The sequence below is a fragment of the Mirounga angustirostris genome, unplaced genomic scaffold, assembly GCF_029215605.1.
Source record: "Mirounga angustirostris isolate CCGP_5_RB_7025 unplaced genomic scaffold, mMirAng1.0.hap1 SCAF_1, whole genome shotgun sequence".
NCBI lineage: Eukaryota > Metazoa > Chordata > Mammalia > Carnivora > Phocidae > Mirounga > Mirounga angustirostris.
Genome location: NW_026991709.1, coordinates 99,151,523 through 99,165,151, shown reverse-complemented (window position 1 = coordinate 99,165,151; position 13,629 = coordinate 99,151,523).

Below are 13,629 nucleotides of genomic sequence, written 5' to 3'. Positions count from 1 at the left end.
TTTATTTTATACTTTTTATTGAGAATGTGTTCAATCAATTTTAGGTATATCCTTAATTCAGATTTTAAAACATGTATTATTTGGCAGAACTGTGCTAAGTACTTTACATATATTTTCTCATTTTCTCATTTTATCAATTATATGTAGTGAACATTATTATTTCTGTTTAACAGGAGACTGAGTTATAAAGGTTTAGCTGAATTGCTCATAGTGCCTAAAGGAGCCAGGATTTGAATCCATTTCTTTTGAATCTAAAAGCAAAATGTTTAGCCAGCATGACAATACTAACTCTCTGCTCATTAGAATGCAAATATCCCTGTAATAAATTATATAATAACTCCTATGATCTTACTATGAATGTGTTTCTTAGATTGCTTTCCTCTCTGATGTAACAAATTGTATGTTAGGAGAGCACTGTATGTAGGCAAAAGAAGGAAATACATAGATGGTAGAACAAGAGAGAAAGGGGAGCAAATATGCCGAAATCAGGCAATCTAACCTCCTTTATTATTCTGCTTTGCTCTAAGATACTAAGATTCAATACTATGAGCATTTTTAGAAAATACGTACTTTCACAGTTTCATTATAACATATATCACACATACAAATACACAAAGATAGAGAGACATGTCAGGCTGACATGCAAACTCAGTACAGATGAATTAAAGACTATAGATTATTTGTTTTTAATCTCCTTTTCCTCCCTAAAATATCTGGATTTTATAAAATAAGAAAATCAAAATTTTTGATGGACTGTTCAGTTTCTTTTGTCAAAATTATGAACTCAGGAATTTTATGTAAAATGTTAAGGTGGAATTTCATAAACCCACTATATTGGATATCTATCTATCCATCTATTTATCTCTATTTAACTTGGAAATCCTCCACACTTCAGAGGACAATGAAGATTACACATGCATTTAAACATTTTAAGAATAGAATTTGGAAAATTACTCAAGGTTGTTTTTATTATGTAATATGTGTTTGCAATAACAAAATCACAATGAGAGATAAAATTTAAATTTTAAAATTTAGAATGAGATGTGATGGAGTTATTAGCTAATGCTATGGCAGTAGTCATGTTGGAAGATGTGAGTGTACCAAATCAAGATGCTGTATACCTTAAAGCAAAACAAAGTTGTATGCCAATTATATCTCAATAAGGCTGAAAAAATACAATTTTAAAATGAAAAATCATTCAGGCATCATTTTTATTGGTAGAGTAGATGGGTACTTAAACCCATCTCATTTTAGAAATGAGAGCCACACTATTTCTATGTGTTGGGTATTTTTTCATGTACATTATGATGTCAATGTATTTAGTACTTATAAATAAAGATACTTTGAACTTACAAATTTAAATTCCCAGTTAGTTTTTGATAACATGGTAGGACGTGGTTTTTATAATTTCGGTTACCTAGGAGCATATTGAAAACAGGGTCTTGCCATGTTCATTTTTGAATTTCTAGTGCTTTTGAAAATACCTGGCTTATAATAGCTATTCAATAAATGAATGAACTTTGAAATAATAGTTAAACATAAATATTAATATACTTTTTTCAAAATTATTTTGACCAAATATTTCTTAATATTTCAATTGCATCTAGACACTCATTTAAAAATTTCATTTCTTGCTATCACATTCAACATGTTACATGCATATGGCATTCAACCTGCCTTTGTGATAGCCTAATTAATACATTTCAATTTTAGAATTGAATATTAGCAGTTAATATGAGCTTTAATATGCATCATTTATAGGTCTCGATTTTTCCCCATTTCATATTTTTATCAATTTATTTGTAATATGGTAATTTTTATGTCATTTTCTTAGAGTGTCACCACTGATAAGATTACCATTTCCAGGCCTGAATGGAACTGAACATGTAACTAACCTCAGTGAATTCTCTAACCCCTATTTGTGTGATCTCTGTCTACCCTTTCTTTGTCTCCTCCCTCCTTGAGTTAGGACACATGCTTCACAGTCATTGGACCAATTCTAACTTATTTTCCAGGTTAAAACAAAAGAAAACAAAAATAAATAAATTTAAAATAAAATAAAGCAAAACAAAAAAATGAAGCAAAACCAAATAAACAAAACCAAAAAAATTAGAAGTTACTGTATTTAAGAACACCTGGGTGGGTCAGTCAGTTAAGAAGACAACTCTTGATTTCGGCTCAGGTCACCATCTCAGCGTCCTGGGACTAAGCCCCACCTTGGACTCTGTGTTCAGCAGGGAGTCTGCTTGAGGATTCTCTCTCTCCCTCCCCTTCTGCCCCTCTGCCTGCTTGCATGCTTTCTCTCTCTCTCTCAAATAAATAAATAAGTCTTAAAAAAAAGTTACTGCACTTAAATTCATATCTATCTTTTCCCAAATAGTTATTTAAATAAAAATTAATTAAAATATAGAGAACTTGGGCGCCTGGGTGGCTCAGTTGGTTGAGCGACTGCCTTCGGCTCAGGTCATGATCCTGGAGTCCCGGGATCGAGTCCCGCATCGGGCTCCCTGCTCGGCAGGGAGTCTGCTTCTCCCTCTGACCCTCCCCCCTCTCATGTGCTCTCTCTCATTCCCTCTCTCTCAAATAAATAAATAAAAAAAAGAGAACTTAAATTATAATTTCTTTAGAATATTTAGTCAGATCTATTATCTGCTGTGGACAAAGCATGCATAACCCTCAGAAATTAACAATGGTTTTTTACCACTTTTTTCTTATATTGCTGGATATCCTTACATTTGTGTTTGAGGTAAAGTTAGAAATTACAGAAAGATTAATTGTTTAATCATTTGAGAACACAAGTAAGGGGAAAGCAAAATATTAAAGTCTTGGTCGAGTCATCAGGATTTCAAACTTTATACAATTCAATCACTGGATTTGGGCAGTGGGTCACTGAATGATTTTATTAATCAAAATGAGGAATTAAACCAGATAATTTCTGAATATTTCTCCTTTTTGGAGAACCTTTAAAAGAATTTTTAAAAAAGGAGTTTGGGGTCAGATAATGCAAATACATTACTTAATTTTATAACTGCTGGAAAATATTTGAACAGTAAAAATATCTCACTTATCTAGGACTTTATGATTTAATCCTTATTACTGACCTTACTCTGCTGCTTAAAAATATTCTCTGGTTTCCCCAGTACTTCAAGGCAAAGCAATAACAGAAAGCAGTAACAGGAAGGACTTTTTTCTTGATCCAACAGTGCCCTATTATTCTTTGACTTAACCTCTTCTCTTCAAAAGCTATCTTCTTTATATTTCTCTAAAGCCATTTCCTCTCAGCTCTTATTATCCATTTATGCCTTCAGTCTTCATCCCTTAATATTGCTCCTTTTCCCCTCCCTCTCTATGGAAATCGCTCTCTCAAAGGTCATTAATGAGTTTCTTTTTCTCAAATACAACATACACTTTCAATCTCCTTATTTTCCTCAAACTATCTCTACTATTTTGCACTAGAAACTACTTTTTTGTTTGTTTGTCTCATTTAGTTACAAGAGAAGAATGTGCTTAGGATGTCTGACACTTTGTCAACAAATCCCAAAAGAGGCATTACAATTATGCTAAGGCTCATTAAGCCTAGAGCTTAAAGATTATACTGTTTCCAAAGTAGTTTTAAGGACCTCAACAAGTGGAAGGATTTTGCATATTTTTAATATTACATTACATTAATATGACAAGCTTCATCATACAGTTTATACTAAACAGGACTCATGATCTCTCTGGTTCCTATTATGCCTCATATATTTTTTTTAAGATTTATTTATTTATTTATTTATTAGAGAGAGAGAGAGAGCATGAGAGGGGGGAAGGGCAGAGGGAGAAGCAGACTCCCCGCCGAGCAAGGAGCCCGATGTGGGACTTGATCCTGGGACTCCAGGATCATGACCTGAGCCGAAGGCAGTCACTTAACCAACTGAGCCACCCAGGTGCCCCTATGCCTCATATTTTTAAAATCAATTTCTACCTTTTGATTGGATCAGACTCTCTGATTCTTAGTTTCATCTCCTGGTGGTGATCATCTGGTTGGCTAGTTCATCTTTTTTTCCAGGAAGACACTGATAGGTTGCTAATCAGCAAATTAATTGCTGCTCTTGATCATTTATATATATCTTATTAGTGAGAGGGTAAGGTGGAATTCAGATGGCACAAAACATGGCACTTGGGAAGCGGAGACTAAAGACAGTTCAGTTTTATTTCTAGGGGCTATTAGATTGTTACAGTAATTATCATTTTTGATATATTCTGTTCCTTACTTATCAGTATCCCTGCTTTGCATAAGGAGAGCTTCATTAAAAATTTTACCAGTTGTGAACTGCTAATTTGCCATCCTAGAGGTGTAAAGACTTAGTTCACCTAAGCAGTGACCCAGCAATTCTTATCACTGCCTGTGTCCTTCTGATAATTAGTTTCTTGATTTCCATTTCTCTCTCTCTCTATATATATATGTATATATATGATTATGAAGATAGATATAAATATCAGAGATAGAATATTTAAGCATTCTCTCTCTCCCTCTCTCTGTCTCTCTCTTTTATAGGCCTGTTTGGTTGTTAGGAACAGGTAAACAGATAGACCCTCAGGCTAGCACAAATACAGTTTTATATTGGATATGTATTCAGAACTAAGAGAAATCTGAGAATAAATTTTAAGTGGGCTAAGCCTCAAAGAGAATGGAAGATGGTTCTTGAGTGAATGCATTTCTCTTGGCCTCAGCAGTGAGTCACTGATCTACAGCCAACATTGTTGATATGATTCCTATTTTTGCCTATGTGTGTATCTATGCTAATTTGCTACCTTTTATTGCTATTTTCTACTGCTGCTTCTTAGTTTTGTCTTGTACATGACCCATTATTTTCATTGGAATATTATTATACCTCAGACACTATTAGCTACACCTTCCACTTACTAATTCAGCCAGCCTGAGTTTCTCAACATACTTGATTAAAAGCAAGACTTTCTTTGGCCAAATTTATTGTATCATGTATCATGCAAGTGCACCCATAAACCACCAATCAGACTCTGAATTTATCACCTTTGGATAAGATGTCTATCCCTGGTCCAAAAAGCTTGAGTCATATGACATGATCACATGGTAAAATAAATGACAATTCCTTTGAAGTGATGGCTATGGATGAGGCTGTGTTGATTTGGGGTGTTGCCAGTCAGGTACTAAGATTGGCACTAATCCAACCATCATTTCCTGCTCCTTAAAAAACCCATATATATATATATATGTTTTTTTTCTTGCAAGCTCTTGACTTTTTTTTCACATCGCTGACACTTTTCTATCTCTGTTTCTGAAGAGAAAGAGAAGAGACACTTTCCTCTTTGAAAATTTTTCTCCTCATTTCCCTATGAATAGGTGCCTTAAGGTTTTGTCCTTGGATGTGCATTCTTTGCCCTTTGATTTTTCTCAAGACATAATGATTCTTATGAAGTCAGTTATAACATATTTTATATAGGTCTTGAGTCTATAGTTTTAGCTTTAACTACGCTCTGAAATGCCAAATCCATCTTTCCAACCACTGATTTGTTTTCTCTACTTGAATGTCTACCATGTTTATGTATACTAATTCTGAAACAAACTTGTTATTCCTAATAACCCTCAAATAGATTTCTCACTCTGACATTGATGTTTCCATTAATGGAGTGACAATTTGATTAGTTACCAAGTTTTATCCTTGAACTACCTTTAATAGTCTTTCTTCATCCCCTACTTTTAGTCACATGCTAAGTACTATGTAGTCTGCCTCTATTATTTCTTGCAACATCTGTCTTGTATTCTCAATGCTCACTACTTAGTTCATGCCTTTATTATTACTCTTGGCTGGACAAACATATTTAGTATCTTTCCTCTCTACACCATCTCTGCATGACTGTCACACTGATTTTCCCACAAGAATTTCGGTTATATAGTCCCCATTTCAGTAAAGTCCCAGCGGCAAACAGATGGCACATTCAGTTCGGTAATTTGAAGAAAGTTTGATAGAATTTTAAAAGGTGCTAGATGAGTGAAGAAAGAACACAAAAGATAATACCATACCTAATGGTTCACATCCAGTGTTTTTCCTGTCATTGTACCTGAAGAAGAGAGAGAAGGAAATGGTTATTGGAACCCAAAGATACAAAGGGCTGTAGGGAGAGGCCACCTGTCATAAAGGAGGAAGCCAGCCTCACAGGAAGACAATTTAGTAATATAACCTACCTCACTCTCCTTCCACCTTCCAGATATCCCGCCAGTGCTTCCAAGCAGACAAACCCAACCGGAAGCCTAAAGGCAAGGGATCTCATGAATGTGGTCCAGATAGAGGTAGGGCAGAGAATGTATCTGAAAAGGCAAGTAGTTCAGTTTGATCCTCTTAAACATTTAATAGCTTTTCATTGCCTACTAAAACAAGTGCAGTGTTTAAAGCCTTTCACTGAATGGCCTAAATCTTTCCTATTAGCTTTATTGGCCAAATTGGGCTGTAGGAACAGTCTCCATATTTTCATATTTCACTACAGTATGTGCCTTGCTCTTTATTGAAATATTTTCTTTCTTCCTTTGGCATATCTCTACCACCTGGAAAAGTATATATGCTTGTGACTTGCTTCACCATTTCTCATCTACATTTCTTCCTCAATGTATATATAGAATGTATAAATTCAATTTCTATAAATATAACTTCTATTTATTTAGACACTTATTTTATTCCAACTTGTACTTTGTGGTAGTCAGAATTCTAAGATGGGCCCTGATATCCTCTCTCCCTCCCCAAATGTGCATGCCCTGGGTAATTCCCTTGCTCTTGACTGTAAGCAAGAACAGCGAATACTATGAATACATCACTCCTATGATTATGCACTTATATGGCAAAGGGATTTTCTAGATGTATTCAGTTAATTTTGAATTAATCAAAAAGGATATTATTCTAAGTGGACCTGACTAATAAGATGAACCCTTGAAAGAGACTGGAACCTTTCTTAGGACAGTTAAATCATGGGAAATTCTCCTGCCAGCCTTGCAGCCTTGGAGAGGGACACATAAGAAATGATGGACAGCATTTAGTAGGTGAGAATGGCTCCCTGTTGCCAACTAGCAAGAAAACAAGAATCTCTGTCTTACAGTCAGAAGGAACTGAATTCTACCAATAATCCATGAGCTTGGAATAGGACACTGACCCTCCAATGAGATTGCAGCCCTAGCTGTCCCCTTGCTTTTAGCCTGGTGAGACCCTGAGCAGAGGACCCAGCTAACCCCTACCCAGACTCCTGACCAGTCGAAGCTGTGAGATAATAATTTTTTGTTTTACACCACTGAGTTTTGGTAACTTGTTACACAGCAATATAAAATAATATATACTTCAGTTATGTCTGTATCTAACTCAACCTTCAAAATTATAAACTTCTTGAAATCTATGATTGTTTTACTTCTATAAGATTCTCTATAATTATTTGAATAGGTGACGTAAAATATATATAAAGCAGTTGAACCATAGAAAAAACCCAATGTTTGAACATTATATAATATATGTCAAACCCTATTTATGATGTAACCTACATATTCTCTGAAGCACTAGAAAAATTGTATTGAAATCTTACCTAGATGAGTTGAGCTATTCAGTGAAGAATGGAAATCTTTGTGTTCAAAGATTAATATTATGGGACTTCTCTTATGTAATCAGTGCATAATAGAGAATTAAAGTAGGTTGGATAACGGTTTCCCAAAATGACTTCAAACTGTAGATTATTAAAGCCTTATGGGATATCTAAATATCACCTTATTCAACTCATTAGCTTTGTAAATGACAAACAATAATACCTCCTAAATGACCTCAGCCACACTTACATAATGTCAGTTACAGAGTGTAGGTAGAGATTCAAACCTTTTGCTTTACCATACTGAGCAACCTCTGCTACTTCCTTCTACACCCTGATGAGAATGATTGATTCAAAGAGACAGAGGGAGAGCCACAGGTTCCTAGATGGGTTCATAATATCAGATGATGAAAAAAAAAATTACAATGAGTTACAGCAACTCTGTTTTCAAGGCAGCAAAGTATTGTCTGGATTGAAACAGGAATTAATGATTTCAGTTAGTGTTTGTTTTGTTTAATATTAACTATCAGTTTTGTAGCTGAAAACATATTTCTATACTAAGCAAAAAGTTCACGCTTTTAAAGGATAAAAATATTAAAAAGGAGCTTTCCATTCAGAAACATCAAGTAAAGAATGGTGTTAGATTTGATAGTTTGAGTGGTCAAGAGAAGGTACCTCAAAACTGAACATTGAAACAAGCAGAGGAGATTTGGAGGGAATAGGAGTTAGCACTTCAAAAGATGCATGATTTTAAAGTTAGCATTTCCTTTCTACAAATGGAGTTAGAGAACAGAAGGCAGATGCTGTCTGATTATCTCAGATTCAGCTAAAGGAGGATGTCATTTGTTACTCCAATTTACAGGAACTGCATAAAACAGTCATAACAGGAGCATATTTTCCTTGCCTGAGCCATGTGAATCATCATTACATCTTTTCCCATCACTCCAGAAAGAAAAGTTACAGATGTTAAGGGAATGGGGCAAACATAAAAAAGAGAACTATGCTCCAGATAGTATTCTTTTCCGCAGATGAAGTGAAAAGAAATTTTATAATTTTGTAAATAAAATGTGAAGCTCTATCTTCATGTTAGTTACATTCTAATAAAATAAATAAAAGATGAGATGACCATTCATTTTGACTTCATTTTCTACTTTTTTTCCAGAATACTTAAAGTTTGAGGGAAATGTGAGACTTCTTTTGTTTCATCTTGTTTTTGGACTCAGTATTTACTGAAGGACTTTATTACATTTGGATTCGAATTCACTGTGGCATCTTAGGAAATCATTTTTACATTAACTCAGAGTGATTCAGAAAGCCTTGAGTTTTCAGGTGACTTGAGAATACATTAGAAAGTCAGCTGGATATCAAGGGTATCCAGAGCTTATCCCATGTCCACTTAATGTGAAGATAATGCCTTTCCTAGTAAAAAGAAAACTAATATCTTGAACTTTTGTACATACACTTTTAAGATTTAAAATTAATTTCAAAGGTTATTTTCAGGCCTGCTTTTAAAGAAACTTAAGTGGAGGTCTTTAACTTTCACCAGTTAAGAAAACTCAACGTGATAGGGACGCCTGGGTGGTTCAGTCTTTTAAGCATCCCAGGGTCCTGGGATGGAGTCCCACCTTGCTTCCCCCTCTCCCTCTGCCTGCCACTCCCCCTGCTTGTTCTCTCTCTCTCTTTCTGACAAATAAATAAATAAAACCTTAAAAAAAAAAAAACTCAATGAGATGTGAGTTACTGCATATGACACAACTTCCATTACTCTATTTATTTAAACTCTAATTAAGAAACATGCGCTGATCTTTCCTTTAATAGCAACCTGAAAATAATATAAACCCACTTAAAACTTACCCCGTTTACCACATTAAGATTGATGGCACACCTTACTGCGTTTCTCAAAGGAAGTAACCTCTCTCAAACTCCCCTCAACCTGGGACTGAGAAGTAGCATACCAGGCATGGTTTCTAGATCCTCATGTTATCAAATAAAATAAACTGTTATTATTAAACGTAAGTTAAATATAGAAGTTCAATTCTCCTAATATCGGTGGAGAAGAAAGTTGATAGAAGCGTTTCCTACAGAAACTGAAGTAGTCCATTATACTCTATTTTCTCAATAAAGTAAAGATTACTCTCTATATAATTTCATTTCTTATGGTTAAGATCATTCTTACCTGAGTAAGAGCCTGCCAAGGAAAAGAATGAATATTTCCCTTCCCAGGAGCACATGAATAACATATGGGTGTGCAGATTTCTGATTCTTGTAACCCTTTGGTTTGGGGCTCAAAATAAGGAACAATGACATTAGCCAACCTTGTACATAACTCTGCAGTTCATGAAACTTTTTACATGAAGGATTATTTTTACTTCATGTGAGCTTGTTCCCATGCTCAAAAGGCCCCCCAGTTTTACAGCATATAATGTCAGTGGAGACCAGTGCAAGTCAATAGGCTCTGGGTCCACTATTGTTTTTATTTAATAGAATAAATACTAATTTTATACTAAAAAATCTGAGTTTTTTGACTGTGCACATTTCTTAACATGATATTTTAAGTGTGTATACACATATACACACAAGAATATTGTCTTTTTGCTTTTGCTATTGTATACTCCACACTTGTATTGCTGTTTTTCAAATAGTAAGAATTAAATAAATATTTCTAAATAAATTATAAAAGCAGTATATGCACATGGTAAAAAAAAATCACAGTTTTAAAGGGTACAGTACAAAGAAAAATAAGAGACTTCCTTCCCGTTTTCCCATTCTTTACTCTGTACCATTCCCTGAGGTAAGAACTTTAATAACTATTCTAATTATTTCTTATTCTGTTTATCTCTGTAACTCCAAATAAGTTTTCTATTACCTCTGTTTCTGAATTAATTTGCTTAAGAATTATCTATTAGCTTTTTTTATGATTGGATTTACTGAAAAATCCCCTTCTTATCCTCATATCTATCATTAAAATAAGCTTTGAAGTCATAATTAAGGATATGAAAACTCACCATCATGTCTTCCTTAGTTTTACTTTTGTTTCTATACTCTTTTCATATTTTGACGTGGGGCAATTCAATTTCCTCTATCTCCCCGCCCCAGCCACATCCCACACAGTGGACTGCCTGGGTACTTTAGGTAGCTTGCTTTCTGTTACTGCTGCATAATCACCTGCCTGAGAATTAGACCAGTATCTCATGGATGCTATCTCTCTGTTCCTTTATTTTTCTTTGTGCCTGAGTTTATGGATGACTTCTTAAAAAGTATCCGGTAACCAGTTTTTGTAGATGATTTTATTTCCTTCTCTTGAAGAATTCTAGGGTCATCTCTTCCTTCTTGGTGTTAAGAAAATTTATAATTATGTTTCTAGATATATGGGGCATTTTTATGTTTATTGCATTAGCCCTTAGAGAACTGTTTCAGTGTGAAGATTTGGGTCTTCTTTCTACTCTTGAAATCAGTGCTAGTTTTTTTTTTATTATTATTATTATTAATTATACCCATATTAGTTTTTCTCTATATGTTCTCAAAACAGTTGCTATTTTGTTAGTAATCTTCCTCTAAATTATTTTTTGGGTACCAAATAATTAGATTTGAGCATCCTGTATTACTCTCTATGACTTATATCTTATTTTTTCATATTTTCTTTCTCCACTTTTTAATCCCATATTTTGGAATGTATCTTCCAATTTTATTTTTATTTTGACAATAGTATTTTTAACCTTAAAAAGCTTTTTCTTTTTTTTTAAAGATTTTATTTATTTATTTGAGAGAGAGAGAATGAGAGACAGAGAGCATGAGAGGGAGGAGGGTCAGAGGGAGAAGCAGACTCCCTGCCGAGCAGGGAGCCCGATGCGGGACTCGATCCAGGGACTCCAGGATCATGACCTGAGCCGAAGGCAGTCGCTCAACCAACTGAGCCACCCAGGTGCCCCTAAAAAGCTTTTTCTTATTAATGACTTTTGGCTTTTCTTTGAGTATATTAATTGACTTGTTGTGCTTTTTAACGTTCTCTCTTACCTGCTGATGCTCATCATACAAATGAAAATTCAAACATGAACAGATTTGTAATGTGTGAGGCAAACAGTATAATCAGACCTATAATCTGAAATAATACGGGCAGAAAGATAATGACAAACAGATTAGAAAAGCCTTCAACATTTCACTGCCTGTGCTATGTAGTAGTACATATTTTACCTAAAATCAAACATGTGTAGCTAGTACTGTCCCTCTATTTTGCCAACTAGTACAGAGTCTTTCATGTCCCAGTTATCAGCCACATATGTGGAAAGGTGTCATATTTTCCAGGATTCTAATTCTGCCTCTCAAATTTTGCTATAATTGGGGCACCTGGGTGGCTCAGTCGGTTAAAAGGCTGATTCTTGAGTTCGGCTCAGGTCATGATCTCAGGGTGGTGAGATCCAGCCCCTAGTGGGGCTCTGTGTTGAGCGTGGAGTCCACTTAAGATTCTCTTTCTCCCTCTCCCTCTGCCCCTTCCCCCTGCCCCACTGGTGTGTGTACACACGCCCTCACTCTGTCTCTCAAAAAAATTTTTTTTCTGTAAGTATTTTCTAACATTCTTCATCATTATGTATATAAAAATCTCGGTGTAGAAATAATTTAGTGCCAATATATTAACAGATATATTTTGTAATATATTTTCTCCTTGATAATATGACTCATATTTATTTCAGATTAAAATAAACTTGAATATGCTTTGTTATAGGTGAAGAATTTAACAGACTTGAATATGAAATTACTTTCAGATTTCTTTTGACAAATATATAGATTTCTTCGCATGCGAGCTAATAAAAGATACAGCATGTGCTTCAAAATCCATTGAAACAGAAAACAGGATGGTGATTCACAGTTTTCTGATGTGTATACCAATGGAAATTAATTCAACCTTTTGTAGAGATTCCAGAAACTAATTTACTAGGCAGTGAGGGGGTGTTCAAGGAAAGTCTTCAACATTCTCTCCTAATCCTCAATCCTTGGATATCCACCAGTGAATAAATATAAACTGAGATTTGCTTTGGAAGATTATTACATTATCTTAAGAGAAAAGAATTGATTTGTATAAATATTTGCAATTTCCATTTGAAATTCTGAATGTTAGGACTTTCTAACCCAGAAAAAAAATGAACAATTAATTTTTCATTAAAACATTTTCTGCCCAAGTTCCATATTGTAAAACATTACCAAAAATCAAATTAGTTATCCAAGAATAATAAACATCTTTCTACTTCACTTATTAACTCAATAAGCATGTGTTAGCATCGCAGGATACCTGAGATTATGGTATTTTTAGAATCCATAAGATCAAAGGAAATTAAAAGTGATATAGTCTTTTCTATTGTTAGGTAGAAAAACATCACAGAAAATTATCTTCCTACATTATAAATAATTTCATATTAAGACTCTAAATTACTTTGGGAACCTATTTCACTAGAGATTATGTTTATTTTCTGTGCTTGTCACAATGGCTACATACAAAACTTAAATTGTTTTTAACAACCACTAAAAAAACCCACAAAAAACGCTTTAGTCTTCCAACCAATGTTATATTATATAAAATATACATCCATACATATAATATGTATGGATGTATATATTATATGTATTATGTATACATATATACATAATAGCTAATTATTTGCTCTTCCTTGTAAAAAGAGTGTAAAACAAAAGGAAGAAAAAGTAGGTCTAACTTTTATGATAATCTTTTTTTCAACAAACCTATTAATCATATTATGTCTGTGGCAATATATAGACTATGGAAATTTTTCAGATAAGCACATTTTCTAGAATTTAAGACAGTGTGGGAAATGCACATGTAAACTCACAATTATGCAAGGTAGAATAAAACAAATATATAATTAGTGTACAAAGAGGTACAGAATGTGGTGAGGGAGTTATTCTCATATTTTGGATATAAACGAGGAGTTTCAATTGTCTATAAATCAAAAAGCAGACAGATATTGGGGTATGATGTGGGAAGCAAAGGCAGAAGAAAAACTATTAAATTTCCTTACTATCTACAGCCCATTGACAAGT